General features: G+C 31.0%; 1 pseudogene; it reads right to left on the bottom strand.

The window, feature by feature from the left end:
- The window catches only part of LOC146881802 (protein IWS1 homolog 1-like), a 33,290-nt pseudogene extending 23,243 nt beyond the window's left edge, over nt 1-10,047 (bottom strand).
- Between the last annotated feature and the right edge of the window lie 902 nt (nt 10,048-10,949).

Genomic DNA, 10,949 nt, shown 5'->3' with positions numbered 1-10,949 from the left:
ACACATGATAGTTTTCGTAGATAAGTTACCTACGAAATATTTCGTAGATAACTCTAGTTGTAAATTATCCATAACTATTTTCGTAGATAATCATGTTCGTAGGTTATTCGTAGATAATTATCTACGTCCTCTTTTTGTAGATAACATTCGTAGACAGTTTATTTACGAAGACAGAATTTTGTAGATAAAGTTACCTACCAGCTCAATACCTACAAAATTTGCTTCGTAGGTAATTCGTAGATAACAACGCATTACCTACGAAAAGAGAACATTACCTATGAAAAATTGTCGTGGATAATAGGCAGATTTCTTGTAGTGTGTTCAACAAGCATTGAACGTGTGCCCTCCACATGGATCAATCATTAGGAGAGAATGTTTGATGTTTGTAATTCACATTGTAGACCTTGTAGCATTAACTTGATGTATTTGGTCTTTATTGTGTTTTTTAATATTTTGAAATATTTTTCAATAGGTTAAAATGTGCATTTAATTTGTTGAATGGATTTTCAATAGGTTAAAAGGTTGGTTGTAGTAGTCTTAAACTGTGACTTATTCAATTAGTTGATTTATTTTTTAATCGACTAATTTCACTTAAGTAAAGTGAAATCAACCGATTGATTTAGAAATCAACATGTTAAATTTTGTAACAGTTTGACTATAAGTGATGTGATTTTCGAAAGAGAGGTAACAAGACCATTTTTTAGCACGAAATTGTTCTGGAAACCTTGGAATTCTCTCTCTTTCGTGATCATTCAGATTTCATCTATTGAAGATTGCTCTTGGATCAATTCTTGGAGCTTTTGGCTTGTGTTTGGAGCTTGGAGAAGGTGTTTGTGGTAGGTAGGGTTGTGCTACTACTGAGGTTTGATCTTTCTCAAGCTTTGTGTGTGTGCCTTGTGGTTTTCCAGGTATGCAAGAGGTGTCTTGTTGTGCTGGTGTGATTCAAGAGTCTTTGGTGTGTGTTTTGCTTATTTTGAAAGTATAAGAGTGTAAACTTTGTAAATATTTTGAAATAATGCAAAGTTAGGCTCGACTTGACTTGGCAAACTGGATGTAGCTCAGGTTTGAGTGAACCAGTATAAAAATCTTGTTCTCTAATCATTTTTCTAACCCTTCTCTCTTGCATAATCATTTAAAATTTAAAGAACTTGAATTTAAACTGTCTTTTTCATATTCTTGAGTGTTTTGGTGGCATCTGCAACATTGAGCATGTTTGCATAATCAATTAGAACCTGCCTTGACTATTCTTTTTCATTGTTCCTGCTCCAAATCGTAAATCTACATTTCTGTATTTTTCCTAGTATTTCAGTCGATTGTTTTTCTGTTTTTATCGATTGATTATACCAGAATAGAATCTATTTAGTTAAATCAATCGAATAACTCTGTTTTTGACCGATTGAAAGTATATTATCCAGTGGTTTTTGCATCCAAACTTGATGATCAAATTGATTCAATTAAAGATACTTTTTAGACTTTAAAGATTGCCTAAATTTTTAACTAGCCAATTCAACCCCCCCTTCTTGGCATTTAAACCATTTCAAATCTTACAATTGGTAAGATTTGAACTACTTGAAATGGCTGAAAACAAGTTACCTTTTGCTAAAGGTGCCTCAATTCATATACCCCCTATTTTTACCGACATTAATTACCAATTTTGGAAAATTAGGATGAAAATCTTTATTGAATCAATAGATCAAGGGATATGGAATGAAATCATAAATGGATCATATACTCTTAAGCATATTGTTGCAAATGTGCAGGTTGATAAGCCTTAGACTCAATGGATTGAGGAAGAAAGGAGGAGAGCCCAATATGATTGCAATGCTAACAATATCCTCATGTCATCTCTCAACATGGATGAGTTTTTTTTGTGTTTCATAATGCAAGAGTGCCAAGGAAATGTGGGAGGTTCTTGAATGACTCTTGGTGGTGCATATGACCATGAAGCTGGCTCAAGTGGTGCAAATCAAGAGGAAGAACCTACTGCTGGTCCCATGGACCTAATTCCCTACAACCCTCTAGAGGATAAGGGCCCTATGTATTCACATTTTGAGAGGTGTTGGCACAAGCAAGCTTGAAGCAAAGAATTGATAAAGCCTTGTGCATGAAGATCATAGGTGTTTGATGAAGATTGATGAAGATCCACTTGAAGATTAAGTTTTGGTGTGTTAAATCTGAAAATAACATGTTAAATGTAATGTTTTTGTGTTATATCTTGTTGGTAGGCTATATGACATAGGTTAGATGTCTTGTGCGCCTTAGTGTGTCTCTTTTAATCTGTTAAAATGGGTTTTAACAGGTTAAAAGGCTTGTTGTATATAGTTTCTAATATGAATGCATTCACTCTTTTGAATTATTTTTCAATCGATTGATTTCACTTAAGTCAAGTGAAATCAGCTGATTGTACGAAAAATTCAATGGACTGTTTTCACTTAAACTAAAGTATATAAGTTGTGTTTTCGCGAGCAAAGGTGCAAATATGAGTATTTGAGCACGAAACTTTGTCATTCTTCTCTAGAAAGCTCTCTTTCTGCAATACACAACTACAACTCGTGGTTTGAAGATCTTGGTTGATCTTAGAGGCATTTTGGCTGGTGAGTAGGTTGAAAAACACATGTATGGTTGGCTAGGGACAGCGACCATCAGATTTGGATGTTCTTGTGCCTCTGGTTGGTTTGCCTGATGTGATGTTAGGTCTATAAGTGTGATTCATGCAAGTTGTGTGTCTAGATTTTTGTGTGAGTCAAAAATCTTGTGAGTTTTTTTGTTCAAAAGTGTAATCTTGGTGTGTGATTTGTAAAACTTTTGAATATAGTGGAAACCAGGCTCATGTTATCCTTGTAAACTGGATGTAGCTCTGTGATTGAGTGAAGCAGTATAAAAACAATTGTGCAATTCTCTCTCCATCATCTCACTCACTTTGAATCACTTTAAAATCTCAAGAAAGCCATCCAATTCGTTCTTTGGTGTGATTTAATGCGTTCTTGTGTAATATGAGGTTGTATACTTGTTAAAAATATTGATTAGAACAAGTCTTGTACGTAAAAGATTGTTATTTGAGTTGAATTTGCGAATTCTGCATTATGCATAAATCTCCAATATTTTAGCCGACTGATTTGTCTTTTTAATCGACTGTTTCATAGCTCAAGAATAAATTAGTCTGCTGTTTTTATGTTTTAATCGACTAAAAGTGTACTAGTCTGTTGTATTTACATCCAAACTTTCCAGTCTATTTGATTCAATTGAAAAGAGGTTTAAGCTTTAGAAAAAGTTTCATAAAGCGAATTCAACCTCCCCCCTCCTCCCATTCTTGGCTAAAATCACCATTTCAAAACTAACAATTGGTATCTAGAGCAAGCTTCTTAAAAGGTGTTCAAGTTTGATAAAAAATCTTTTGAAATGGCTGAAAGTAAACTCCCTTTTGTTGAAGGTGCCTCTATTCATAGACCAGCTATGTTTTGTGGCCTAAACTATCTGTTTTGGAAAATAATAAAATAAAGAAAATAATAAATAAAGAAAATAATAAATATGAGTCATTTATTATATCATCATTTCCCAAAACATAAAAGCTCCCAAGCCATCCTATAAGTGTTTACAATTTATTTCAAAATCATAAAACATAAAAGCTCCCAAGCTATCCCCGCTCCGTCGCTTAGCCTTACCAGATCCACCTGCAACATCATCTGCTCACGTGTATCGCGTACACGATCATCGCCAAACACAAGCAAATAGGGTGAGCTAATAGATTAAAACATATATACAATGCATTTATATATAACACAATCACACCAAAGGAATTTCATCCTTTGATTTCATACCACATGGCCACAATCATGTTAACCGTGTTCTACGTCTTATAGTGAATACCTCAAGATGTCTTACTGCCATACCTATCAGACACAATCGATAAAGCACGTGCAGGAAACCATGCTACGGATATAACACTGTAACGAAAGGTGGAGTTCCCAATACGAACATAGTTTGTAATGTTCCAAGACTACCAAACTCGTTGGTCTTATACCAACGAGGGCAATCTATATGGACCCGTCGTACGGGCCATAACCCGCACACTCACACCGACAACACTCACCAATCCGAGACAACTGAAGAGTTCCTCGTGTTCATCCGCCATCCCGAGCGACAACTCAAGAGATGTTATTCTGAGCCACAACTCAAGGAATACCATGTGCTTAACCCCTATCTCGAGCCACAACTCAAGGGATACGTTCCGAGCCACAACTCAAGGAACACTAGCAAGCCGACCTTTAAGGCATCACTAAAGCATTGTAGATTATGCACATCAAGAGTAAGAAACATCAATACTACTGTAGTGCCGCCAGGCGGTTCCTGCAACTCTGGTGTGGCACCTGGCGGCAAACTAAGTGCCGCCAGGCGGTTCCTGCTGTTCCAGGAACCTAGTACTTCTTCCTGCACCTGCGAACTCCAACCAGTCCCAACTATTCTAATTTTAATTGGAATTACGACCCAATGGCTGCACTCTTGTGTTTAATTCACAGTTCATTCCTAAAATCCCCCAATATACGTATTTCCATCAACATTTACCACTTAACATAGTGCGAATTGGATAATCCCAAATAATCAACCCTAAAATCATGTTCACACAATTTTACACCTAATCGAACCTTTAATTACATCTAATTCAGCGAATTCTGACTTCCAATCACTTCCAAACCATTAGTAATATCTTTTCCCCCTATCAGAATCCACCCAGAACCCCAAGAACAACGAAATTGAACCAATTTGGTCTACGTCGCCTGGCGAGTGTTCATCACCGTTAGGCAGTTCAACGAAACCCAGAAAAAACTGGGTGCATGCTTGTGTTTCCTGGAGGTATAGGGCTTCACCGCTAAGCGGTTCCTCGTAGGAACCCATAAAACACACCAAACTCATGAGTCGTTTGGTAGCTATGAATAGCTCGCCAGGTGGTTTCTAGGAATTATGGAAAGCAAAGACATATCAAGATTGAATGTCCTAATGTTAACAAAGAGAATGAGGAGGTTGATGACAGGAAAAAGGAGAAAAAGGCCAAGGAAAGACGTGCCTACATAGCTTGGGAGGACAATGATGATTCAACAAGCACTCCATCTCAAGCAAAAAGTGAGGAAATAAATTTATGCCTCACGGCCGGATATGAATCATCCTCATCAAGACAAGTAAGTTCCTTGTCTTCTAAAGATAAAAATGACTATTACCAATTTTGCATGACTTTGAAGAGTTGCATAGTGAGGCAAACAAAATTGTTGTCATGAACAATTGGCTAAAAGGATTAAATAGTTGGGTAGAAAACAGAGTTAGCCAACTAGAATCAGAAACAATCAACTTAAAAACTGATTTTGAACATTTGGAAATGATTTACAGCAATTCGTCGATAGTTCTAAAAAACAACTAGCTATAAAACCTTGTGAAAACTGGACAACTTTGAAAAATCAAGTGAAATATCTTTTGAAAACTTGTGCAAGGTTCAAAAGAGGAAAAGCAAACCTGGAAGTTGCTATTGGCTCTCAAAATTGTGTTTTTGGGAAGGCTGGACTTGGTTATACACCTATCCATGAAAAGAAAACCAAGAAGTTCTCTAGTTTCTTTTCCAAGAGTGAGCCAAATGTTATGCCATTCATTTCCTACAACTATTGTATGAAGAAAGTTCATGTTCTACAGAATTGCTATGCTAGAAAGTATGATGTACCTAAGGGATTTATGAAATGGATCCCAAAAGGATCTAGAAAGGCATAACAATGTTGGACCCAAACTATCAAAGGGTACCATGTAATACTATGTTGTTTTGCAGGTCATAAAAGATGAAAAGAAGGATTTATGATACCTAGATAGTGGTTGCTCAAGGCATATGACAGGAGATAAGACCAAATTTGCAAAGTTCGAGTTGAATGAGGAATGGTTTGAAACCTATGAAGACAACAACAAAGGAAGAATCCTTCGAAATTGAGTCATAACCAATGGATCCTCTTTCAACATCAAGAATGTGCTGCTGGTAAAAGGGCTGAAACATAATTTGATAAGTATAAGTCAATTATGTGACAAAGGCTTTAAAGTCATGTTTTATAATTTTATAATTTTATAATTTTATAATTTTATAATTTTATAATTTTATAATTTTATAATTTTATAATTTTATAATTTTATAATTTTATAATTTTATAATTTTATAATTTTATAATTTTATAATTTTATAATTTTATAATTTTATAATTTTATAATTTTATAATTTTATAATTTTATAATTTTATAATTTTATAATTTTATAATTTTATAATTTTATAATTTTATAATTTTATAATTTTATAATTTTATAATTTTATAATTTTATAATTTTATAATTTTATAATTTTATAATTTTATAATTTTATAATTTTATAATTTTATAATTTTATAATTTTATAATTTTATAATTTTATAATTTTATAATTTCATAATTTCATAATTTTATAATTTCATAATTTTATAATTTTATAATTTTATAATTTTATAATTTTATAATTTTATAATTTTATAGTTTTATAATTTTATAATTTTATAATTTTATAATTTTATAATTTTATACTTTTATAATTTTATAGTTTTATAATTTTATAATTTTATAATTTTATAATTTTATAATTTTATAATTTTATAATTTTATAATTTTATAATTTTATAATTTTATAATTTTATAATTTTATAATTTTATAATTTTATAATTTTATAATTTTATAATTTTATAATTTTATAATTTTATAATTTTATAATTTTATAATTTTATAATTTTATAATTTTATAATTTTATAATTTTATAATTTTATAATTTTATAATTTTATAATTTTATAATTTTATAATTTTATAATTTTATAATTTTATAATTTTATAATTTTATAATTTTATAATTTTATAATTTTATAATTTTATAATTTTATAATTTTATAATTTTATAATTTTATAATTTTATAATTTTATAATTTTATAATTTTATAATTTTATAATTTTATAATTTTATAATTTTATAATTTTATCATTTTATAATTTTATCATTTTATAATTTTATCATTTTATAATTTTATAATTTTATCATTTTATAATTTTATAATTTTATAATTTTATAATTTTATCATTTTATAATTTTTAATAAAATGATATATGATCAATAATGTGATATGACATGATAATAACTACGTCATTCTATCACGTAGTTAACAAATATTGTTCACCAGGATGACTCAGTGGAAAATTTGAAATTTAGTAAGTATCAATAGACCACTATTGGAGACTCAATTATTGAAAGTTTTCAAATATATTGAATTTAAACATAATTAAACCTAATATATATTGTAAATATTTATTAGTAATAGAAATCTATTAATTACAAAATGAATTTTTTAGTTTAGATGAATTTCTTTCTTATCCTTCCGATCATTCAAGAATATACATAACTATTTTAACAAAGGAAATTGTTTTCATACTTTTAGTTAAAAATATTTTCATCTAAATATCCCTGTACAAATGAATAAAGTTAATTAAAAATTAAATCATTATAACAATCTTCTTCTAAACAAATTTTACAAGTCATATAATATCTTAAAATTCAAAAAAAAAAATATATATACAAAACTATTTTCCTTAAATTTAAATCAAATACCTGAATATAATTTTATTTTAACTGATATGTATATATTTGAAATTAGAAATTACGAATACAAAAGATAAAAATAAGTATACAGAAACAAATTTATTTATTTGTTGTGTTTCGATCTAAAATAATCTTACAATTTTTTTACATAGTATTGTATTTTACAAATAGTTGAGTATCAGAATTGAGTTTGCCACCTAAAGCTGCTTCTTCCGGATGTCCTGAACTTTTGCAGTTTTTTATTAACAAGTTGTTGATATGGGAGAACGCTCTTTACTTGTTTGGTATGCTCTGATCTTCTAAAAGAAAGTGTATCTTTATTTTTATATAAGAATCGAAGCTGCAAGTACGAGATAAATTAACATAAACATAACAATTAAAAAAAAATAAAAAGAGAGATTAATTATGAAAAAAATAATAATGGCTTTGTCAATTTTAATAAAGAATATAATCAATAAAATTCATTAAACATTCTTTTAAGTCCGCCACGCATGAGTTTGATTCAAATTTAATTAGGAAATGAACTTATTGAATTTTAAGAGTTATATAGTTAGAATATAGAATATTATATAATTGTACTATGAAATATTATAGGTGGGTGGGTGGGTGTGTGTGTGTGTGTGTGTGTGTGTGTGTGTGTGTGTGTGTGTGTGTGTGTGTGTGTGTGTGTGTGTGTGTGTGTGTGTGTGTGTGTGTGTGTGTGTGTGTGTGTGTGTGTGTGTGTGTGTGTGTGTGTGTGTGTGTGTGTGTGTGTGTGTGTGTGTGTGTGTGTGTGTGTGTGTGTGTGTGTGTGTGTGTGTGTGTGTGTGTGTGTGTGTGTGTGTGTGTGTGTGTGTGTGTGTGTGTGTGTGTGTGTGTGTGTGTGTGTGTGTGTGTGTGTGTGTGTGTGTGTGTGTGTGTGTGTGTGTGTGTGTGTGTGTGTGTGTGTGTGTGTGTGTGTGTGTGTGTGTGTGTGTGTGTGTGTGTGTGTGTGTGTGTGTGTGTGTGTGTGTGTGTGTGTGTGTGTGTGTGTGTGTGTGTGTGTGTGTGTGTGTGTGTGTGTGTGTGTGTGTGTGTGTGTGTGTGTGTGTGTGTGTGTGTGTGTGTGTGTGTGTGTGTGTGTGTGTGTGTGTGTGTGTGTGTGTGTGTGTGTGTGTGTGTGTGTGTGTGTGTGTGTGTGTGTGTGTGTGTGTGTGTGTGTGTGTGTGTGTGTGTGTGTGTGTGTGTGTGTGTGTGTGTGTGTGTGTGTGTGTGTGTGTGTGTGTGTGTGTGTGTGTGTGTGTGTGTGTGTGTGTGTGTGTGTGTGTGTGTGTGTGTGTGTGTGTGTGTGTGTGTGTGTGTGTGTGTGTGTGTGTGTGTGTGTGTGTGTGTGTGTGTGTGTGTGTGTGTGTGTGTGTGTGTGTGTGTGTGTGTGTGTGTGTGTGTGTGTGTGTGTGTGTGTGTGTGTGTGTGTGTGTGTGTGTGTGTGTGTGTGTGTGTGTGTGTGTGTGTGTGTGTGTGTGTGTGTGTGTGTGTGTGTGTGTGTGTGTGTGTGTGTGTGTGTGTGTGTGTGTGTGTGTGTGTGTGTGTGTGTGTGTGTGTGTGTGTGTGTGTGTGTGTGTGTGTGTGTGTGTGTGTGTGTGTGTGTGTGTGTGTGTGTGTGTGTGTGTGTGTGTGTGTGTGTGTGTGTGTGTGTGTGTGTGTGTGTGTGTGTGTGTGTGCGTCTGTGCGTCTGTGCGTCTGTGCGTCTGTGTGTGTGTGTGTGTGTGTGTGTGTAAGCATGATTACCTGCCATATAGTAAAATGTTCAAATTATGAGTAGGAAACCAATATTTTAGGGGGTATTTTAAGAAAGCAAATTAGTCACATGAGAAACCCTACATTTCCAATGCCACTATTCTTCAGTTGTTCCTTTCTATGATGGTGCTCTATGTCTATCTGCATAATGAAAAAAATAAATGTGATTCTAAATAATCCTTTCTGATAAAAATAATCTTCTAAAATATAATATTATATTGATACAAATTCAATATACATCATTCAAAATCTTCAAAATTTCTGTGCGTATGGTTAGATTTGGCAAGCTTCCATCAGGAAGTGGCTCAAGCCAATTCTTTAATACTGTTAGCAATCCATGATCTAAAAATTGTTGTTGAAAATGATTCCTGCAAAATAGTTGATGAAAAAGTTATTAGAATAAGGATAAAGTTATTATCAAAAATTAAAGATTAAAGATTAAAGATAAATTAATCACATACTTTGAGAGGACATCGGTCAAAAGAGGCAACTTCTTGAGTTTATTAGTAACAGGTTTTCCCTATCTGTAAAGATCAATATCCTCCTCAACAGCAACTTTAAACTCAGTCATGACATTCATGACTGATGAAGTTATTTCAGCATAGCTTCTCTCATTCCTTTTTCTTTTTTTTCCTATTTGGAAAAGATCATTCATTTTTTGACCCTCTTCACTTTGCTTTGTCTAAAATTTCATTTAACATACAAAAATACATCAGAACAACTTTCTCAAGAAACACAAATCCTAAAATCAATTCCAAATCAAATAAATAATAAAATGTATAAATATCTCATAATCGCTCCTAGTAATCATATTCTTCATATCTATATAAGAAGAAATGTATGAACAAAAATTGAACGAAGTGCTTTTGAACGAAGTGAAAGAGTTTGTGATTGAGGTGAGACTTTTCTAAGAAGAATATGTTATTATATAGGACTTTTAAAGATAAAAAGATTTAGATAATGATATACTAATTATCTTTAAACAATGTGAATATAATAAATAAGAAAAAATATTGGATTTATAAGCTTAATTTTTTTATGATATAATAATTTTAGAAAATATTTAAATATTTAAATATTCATGTTTAATAGATAAGATAATTTTGAAAAGATATTAAAATTTATTAATATAAAATATTTGTGTTATGTTTGATAAGATAAGGCAATTTTAAAAGATTTGAAAATTAAGATAATTTTTAAAAGATTATATTTTAAAATAAAGTATTATTATATATAGATATTAGATAAAATTGATTCTATAATTTAAAAACTTATTCTTAAATCAATATAATAAAGATATTTAATATAAAAGTGTTATAATTTTAAGAATTTAAAATCATTACTAAATTATAAACTATATATATATATATATATATATATATATATATATAATATTCTTGTTTTTATCGATTTTGCTATCAATGATAATGCAAAACTGAAAAATGACATATCTATACAATTTTCTTACTTTTTTGCGTTTGTGTGCTATTAATAAATAATATATCTGTAATGTTAATTTACATAAAACATGACGTATCTTTTCAATATAATCTTATA

The sequence above is a fragment of the Vigna unguiculata genome, chromosome 11, assembly GCF_037176805.1.
Source record: "Vigna unguiculata cultivar grain cowpea cultivar isolate G323 ecotype 2 chromosome 11, ASM3717680v1, whole genome shotgun sequence".
Classification (NCBI taxonomy): Eukaryota; Viridiplantae; Streptophyta; class Magnoliopsida; order Fabales; family Fabaceae; genus Vigna; species Vigna unguiculata.
This window is presented reverse-complemented; position numbering and strand designations above follow the sequence as displayed.